Genomic DNA, 6,890 nt, shown 5'->3' with positions numbered 1-6,890 from the left:
AAAGCTCCAAAAATTAGAGGAAGGCCCCCAAATCCCTCAAAGGGATCTAATAAAACTGGCCTTCAAGGTTCTTAACAACAGAGAGGAGGAATCTAAAACCCCAAAACTAAACATGACTGAATCAAATACCAGTTACTGGCTGCTGCTCTCTGGGGAAATCAGAAAACTGTGAACACTTCAAGGCGAAGCTCAGAGGAAGCTTCCCATTGCTCCCCCAGGTCACTGCTTCAATTGTGGCAAACCAGGACGCTGGGCAAACACCTGCCCAAACCCAAGGCTCCCATCTGGACCTTGTCCACTGTGTGGTAAAACAGGACATTGGGAGGTGGGCTATAGTAAAAATGTCCCTGGACCTGCTCCAGCCTCCTCCCTACAACCTGGAGAGCCCAACTGGTTGAGACTAAGTGCTGAGGACTGCAACTGATGGGGCCCAGGGCTTACAATCCCTTCTGCCACACCCATCACCGCTTCTGAACCCTGAGTAACTGTAACGGTAACAGGTAAGTTCATTCCCTTTCTACTGGATACAGGGGCCACGCACATTGAGTGCTCTCAGAATATTCAGGCCGGCTCTTTAATTCCTCCATTTCTGTTGTAAGGGTGGGAAAAGTTTCATTGAAAGCAAAGGTCACTTTCCCCCTACTACATTCTTTTAAAGTACCTTTTACATTTTGCAGTCCCACCAACAATGTATGAGAGTTCCTTTTTCTCGACAACGTCGTCAGCATTTATCATTCTCAGTCGTTTGGATTTTAGCCATCCTGACTGGAGTGAGATGGTATCTCAGTGTGATTTTGATTTGCATTTCCCGAATGCTGAGTGATGTTGAGCATTTTTTCATGTGTCTGTTGGCCACCTTTATGGAAAATGGTATGGAGTTTCGTCAAACAATTACAGATAGGTCTACCATATGACCCAGCTATTCTATTGCTGAGAATATATCCAGAGGAATGGAAATCATCATGTTGAAGGGATACCTGTACTCCTGTGTTTGTTGCAGCACTACTTACAATAGCCAAGAGTTGGAACTAGCCCAAATGTCCATCATCAGATGAGCGGATAAGGAAAACGTGGTATATATACACAATAGACTATTGCTCTGCTATAAAAGAGAATGAAATACTACCATTTGCAGCAACACGGATGGACTTAGAGAAAATTATATTAAGTGAAATAAGCCAGGCACAGGAAGAGAAATACCACATGTTCTCACTAATTTGTGGAAGCTAAAAATAAATAAATAAATAAATAAATAAATAAATAAACAAATAAATAAATAAATAAATAGACACACAAATAAACAGGGGGCAGGGGAGAAGATACAATGATCACAATAAATCCTTGATCTTGCTGTCCTGGCCAAAGTTTGTTCCAATAAGAGTTCTTTAAACATCTTTCTCCATTGCAAAACATTCATAGGTAGCAATGAAGAAGACATTAATAATTAATATCATGTTTCTATGACCCTAAGCATTGATTAAGAAGGAAAGTATTGTCACTTTCACACATCAGATATAAGCTGGACATAATGACCGATCCAAGAGAGGCAAGAAACAGTTGGATGGTTTTTCAATTTATTTATTCAACAAATATTTATTGAGAGTTACTTTTTGCTTGTCCCCCAGTAATAAAGAGAAATACAAGACACATATAGTCGTCCCATCACAAAGCTTATAGTCTAAAGGGAGATAGTAAAAAATTCGGCAAACAAGTTCCTACTGTAATTTGTATTCTGTAAGAACCCCCTGGGTGTGATGAGAGCCAGAAGCAGGTGGGCCACAGCAGAGCTGGTTGTGTTGGGGGACAGGTGCTGGGGGACAGGTGCAGGAGAAGATTTCTGTAGAGAGCAGAGGCCCGAGGGCTGAGCAGGAATGTGCTGGGCACTGAGTAGGAGGGAGCGCTCCAGGGAGAGGGAACAGTTCTGCAAAGGTCGAGACGTCGGGAGGAACATAGAGGATGTGAGGAGCACTGAGGAGGCGAGTGTGGCTCAAGCCTTACAGGAGAGAAGGTAGTGGGCTGTGCAGAGCCTCGGGGACCACTGTAAGGGTTTCAACTATTTCCTAAAAGCTATAGGAAGCCACTAGGGCATCTAACAAGAAAAACATAAAATGTTAATTTGAAAACAACATCTGACTGTAGAGTAGAAAAGGAAAGGAAGGTGAGATGGCCCATTAGGAGCCTGTTACATTCACTGAAAACAAATAGCAGTGGATTGGATTGGCATGAAGATGGAGAAAAGTGGATAATTTTCAGTTTCTGGAAGTAGAGTCAATAGGATTTGGTGATGGGCTGGTGAAACTGAGGAAAGAAGAATTGTAGATGACCCCAAGGTTGTGCAGGAGCACCTGGCTGGATGGTGATGCATCTGCTGCGATGGGGAATCATGGCTGGGGAGGAGTCCAAGGCTTCTGGCCAAGCGCTGCTTGAGATGCCAGGACACGGCGCCATGGAGAAGTTGGGTGCGATGCGAGAGGTGGGAACTCTGAAGGGTGCAGGCCACAGACTTTGTATCAAAGGCATCACAGCAATGATTTGATGGGTCATTGAGGAGGGGAAGGGGACAGAGCCAGTGTCGAGGAAGGACTGGGAGCATTTATGTTTGTGTAAACAAATAAAAAGAAACAATCTGAAAATGAGATGAAATGGAGAGCTGAGGAAATGAGGCAAGAGAGACCAGACTGGAAAGTTTATGGCAAAAAGGAAAGTGGAAATTGTTGGCTACAGGAGGTCGGGGATTCCAGTGACTGTCCATCTCCCTAAAGTGACATGGTTATGTTTCTTTATCTACAGGCATTCACACTGCCATCGCTGCCCAAGACAGTGGCACGAGTTCCAGCCCTCGCAATCCACGGACCCGCCTCGGTGAGTGGGGTTTCGGGCTCCACTGCCAGAGTGCAGGGAGGAGGGTGGGCAGGGGAGGCAGGCAGGGGGCTCCTCCCATCCAGAAAGCCAGAGCCCACTGGAGCAAGAGAAAAGTATTCCCAGCCCCGTTTTCCATCATCTCTGCATTTACCACCCTGTACCATTGCTCTCGACTACACGTTCTCCTCATGATGTGTCCATAACAGCTCAGTGGAGGAGAGATCGAAATACCCTCGGATGGATTCAGGCCTCTGCACGATTTCTTATTTCCTGCTTGTTACAACGTGGACGCACCAGAACAGCTGGTTGTAGCCACTCTGGCTGTTTCTCTGCCCCTCTCTTCAGCCTCGGGGAGAACCGGGAAGGAGCAGTGTGGGAGTAACTGATCCCTCATCCACGTTCCTAATTTTCCTACTCCTGGTGGCTTCACTATACCCAGCAAATTTAGGAGGCGGACTCACCTGGTATGTCACCTCGCCCTCCCTGGACTTCCTTATCCTCAGAAATTGGCTATGTCAGTTGAGCTTTTCCTGGTTTAGCAAATGATCCCACAACTGTGTAGCTTAAAGTATCAACCATCAGTTCTGTGTCAGCTTGGGCAGCTCGGCTAATCTCAGGCACACGTTCATGAGCCTGTGGTAAGCTGGTGGTTCCTAGGCCACTGGATGATCTTGCGTAGGCCTGCAGATGCGTCTGGTAGTTAGCAGGCTATTGGGCAGTCCAGGGTGACAGGAATACTGGGCCTTGTTACCATGGTCTAAAGGGCTGGTCCAGGCTTCTTCACAAGGCAGCTGCAGGGGGGACAGAAGGAGAAGGGCCCCCATGGAACGTGCACAATTTTGAGTTTCTGCTTGCATCGTGCTTTCTACTGTCCTATTGTCCAGAGCAAGCCACATGGCCACCCAGATTCAAGGGTCAGAGAGAGAGAGACGGCATCTTGATGGGTGGAGCTGCAAATCCACATCCCAGAGAGGCGTACAGGAATGGGAATAATTTGTGGCTCAATTTGCAGTCTGCCCCACGGGTTGTCATCCATTTACTACCAACATTGGCAAGTTGGAGGCATGTTGGAGGTGGCCTTTGTTGCTTTTTCATTTCTTCTGCTATGATTTTCTTACTCCCCCTCCCTGTGGCCAACCAGTGCTCTCTGGACATACTTAGCATGGGGTCTTCCACTGTGACGCTAACTCAATAATAGTTTGAACTCCCACCCACGTTTTTCCTGAGATAATCTTAGCCTTTCTTTGTCCAATATTCTTAGTCATACAACTTTTGTAAATATACGTCTTTTATCCCAGGATTCTGGTTATCAAATGTGGAAAACAGTGCCTTAAGGAAAGTGATGGGTTACATAAACCACCTACCTTCCTTCTTAATGGGAAGAAAAGTTCCATTTTGAATAGAAATTGGAAAAACAAATCTCCCTCTGCAGATGCCCCAAAGTCACGTTTTGTGTTACTTCTTGCTGTACCTTGTTATGAACAGCTGTCAGCAGCAGCTCATGGTCCTCTTCTGAAACCACTTGTTTCCTCCTCTATAGGCTCCATAGCTACAAAAGGGCACAGTGAGGAGCTCAAGGGAATCCCCAAAAGAGAGACCAATCACAGGAGGTTGAGGTAAGGCAGTTGCCCAAGTACTGCAAGTTGGACATCAGGCCTAGAGGGCTTCCTGTTGACTTCCTGTGAGTGCAGAGGTGATGCAGGGGGAAGTCCACAGCCAGCAACAGAGAGAGCATGGGGAGGGCCGGGGCCCCTGGGGAAACTGTTGCAGCAGATTCTAACACTGTGGCATTTGTTTTCTTGATGTACCAGGGCCTGGAGAACAAGACTGCCGAAATTCACAACTGAGAATTGTCTTGATGGGTAAAACTGGAGCAGGAAAATGTGCAGCAGGGAACAGCATCCTTGGAAGGAAAGCGTTTTGTTCTGGCATTGCAACAAAATCCATTACTGAAACCTTTGTGAAAGACAGCAGCTGGTGGAATGAAAGAGAACTTGTCGTTGTGGATATGCCTGGTGTTTTCAACACCGAGGCACAGGATGCTGACACGTGCAAGGAGATTGCTCGCTGCATCCTCCAGACCTCGCCAGGGCCCCACGCTCTGGTCCTGGTGCTCCCATTGGGCCGCTACACTGAGCAGGAGCACAAGGCCACACAGAAGATCCTGAAAATGTTTGGACACAGGGTAGAAGATTCATGATTCTCTTATTCACCCGGAAAGATGACTCAGATGACATTGATTTCCATGATTACTTATGGGAAGCTACAGAAGGCATTCAAGTGCTGATGGGCAAGTTCGGTGATCGGTAATGTGTGTTCAACAACAGGGTGAACAGGCCTGAACAGGTGACCCAGAGGGCACAGCTGCTGGCGCTGGTCCAGCGCATTGTGATGGAGAACAAAGGAGAATGTTACACCAATAAGATGTACCAAAGGGCCGAGGAAGAGATTCAGAAACAAATCGAAGTGATACAAGTGCGTTACAGGGCAGAGCTGGAGAGAGAGAAAGTGCCGATCTGAAAGGAGTATGAAGAGAAGATCAGAAACCTGGAAGATAATCTGAAGCAGAAGAAGAGAAGGGAGGAAATGGAGAGGAGGCTGGAGGAAAAGGAGACCAAGTATTCTTCAAAGCAGCAGAAAGCCAGATCGGAAGCTGAGAGTCAGAACCGGATACTTGATATCATCTTAAAAATATTACAGATTGCTTCTGACATTTTCTTTCATCTGTTTACAGATTAAACTTAACAAAAATCGGTCTATATTTCCTGCATATTCATTCTCTGGTAACCTTGCCCCACAGGACCATTCTCCAAAGTCAGAGTGCTCCAGTTTCTTTCTCTCAGGCTCTCAGGACTGAGCATAGTAAAGTTTACTATTGGCAATTGGTAGATACATGATTGACTTAGCAGGAGAGGGTCAAATTCTCAATTTGTGAAACTCTAGAGCAGAAAGTGTTGATGCTTGCTCCCTTCCCAATGCTCGCTCAGACACACAAAGAAAGGGAACGCGAGAGACCAAAGACATGACCCAAGCTACATCTTGTCATCTGTAGTCAAATTTTCTCCTCTGGATTCTTCCTAGCTTGGCATATACTCTCCCCTGTAGCTTCTACTCACTTATTTTTGCCTTTAGGACCACAGTGATCATCTTACCCATATGGCTTGTTAGAAAGTTCCATTCTATGTTTGTATTTGGTAGTCTATAGATGGAAATGCTTGTAGCATTCCTTGTACATAAATGCCAATTTGTTTACTTACATTTTCACATAAGGACTCAAATTATTTCTTATCTTCTGCTCATTGGAGAACACTGACCTATCTAGAAAATAGATCTCTATGAACTCTACTCAATAGTGATCCCCAAATTCCCCAAAGAGTGAAAGACAGCAATTCAATAGATAAGAGAACAACGTTTGGTATATTCAGCTGTATTTGTAGAAATTCTTTGACCAACCTCAGGTTAACCCAATTTGATGAATAACCAGGTCTCTACTTTTCTTGAGAAACAAACTGACTGATGTGACCCACTTCCATCACTGCGTGCCTTGTGTCCTCATTGCTGGTGGGTCATCCGCACACTTCTGCTCCCACTCAGTTGAATTGTTTGCACGTTGCTATTATAATAAAGCTTTTCAGTTCACTCATATCTGTGCAGAATTGGAACCTGATTTTTTCTTGGAAAATACCATTGTGTCTTCTAATAAAACAGGGATGAATTTCACTTTTTGGTGAAAGTTCACGATGATGTTGGAGCTAGACTTGGTCTAGCCCCATTACTCTCTCCTCCTTTTCCCTAGAAGGTTTGAGCCACATTCTCAACCCTTCCACCAGCCAAAGGTCACAACATCTTCAGTAAGTGCAAATGGGAATTATGTGTAACCAAGCTTTCTGAGATCTGTGCAGTTTCATTGGTACAAATATCCCCTTTAATAGAGAGATAAAAATAGCTGAAACCCCTATCCCTTTTCTATTTTCTACTAGATTCTCCTCACCTGGTAATTTCTAGGAATCCCCAAAGCACATTTCCAT

At 45.3% G+C, this 6,890-nt stretch overlaps 1 pseudogene; it reads left to right on the top strand.

Annotated features, from left to right (window-relative positions):
* The first annotated feature begins 2,383 nt into the window (after nt 1-2,383).
* Nucleotides 2,384-5,601, top strand: LOC134380816 (GTPase IMAP family member 4-like; annotated as a pseudogene).
* Nucleotides 5,602-6,890: the final 1,289 nt, after the last annotated feature.

Source organism: Cynocephalus volans, chromosome 6 (assembly GCF_027409185.1).
Source record: "Cynocephalus volans isolate mCynVol1 chromosome 6, mCynVol1.pri, whole genome shotgun sequence".
In the NCBI taxonomy this organism is placed as follows: Eukaryota; Metazoa; Chordata; class Mammalia; order Dermoptera; family Cynocephalidae; genus Cynocephalus; species Cynocephalus volans.
This window is presented reverse-complemented; position numbering and strand designations above follow the sequence as displayed.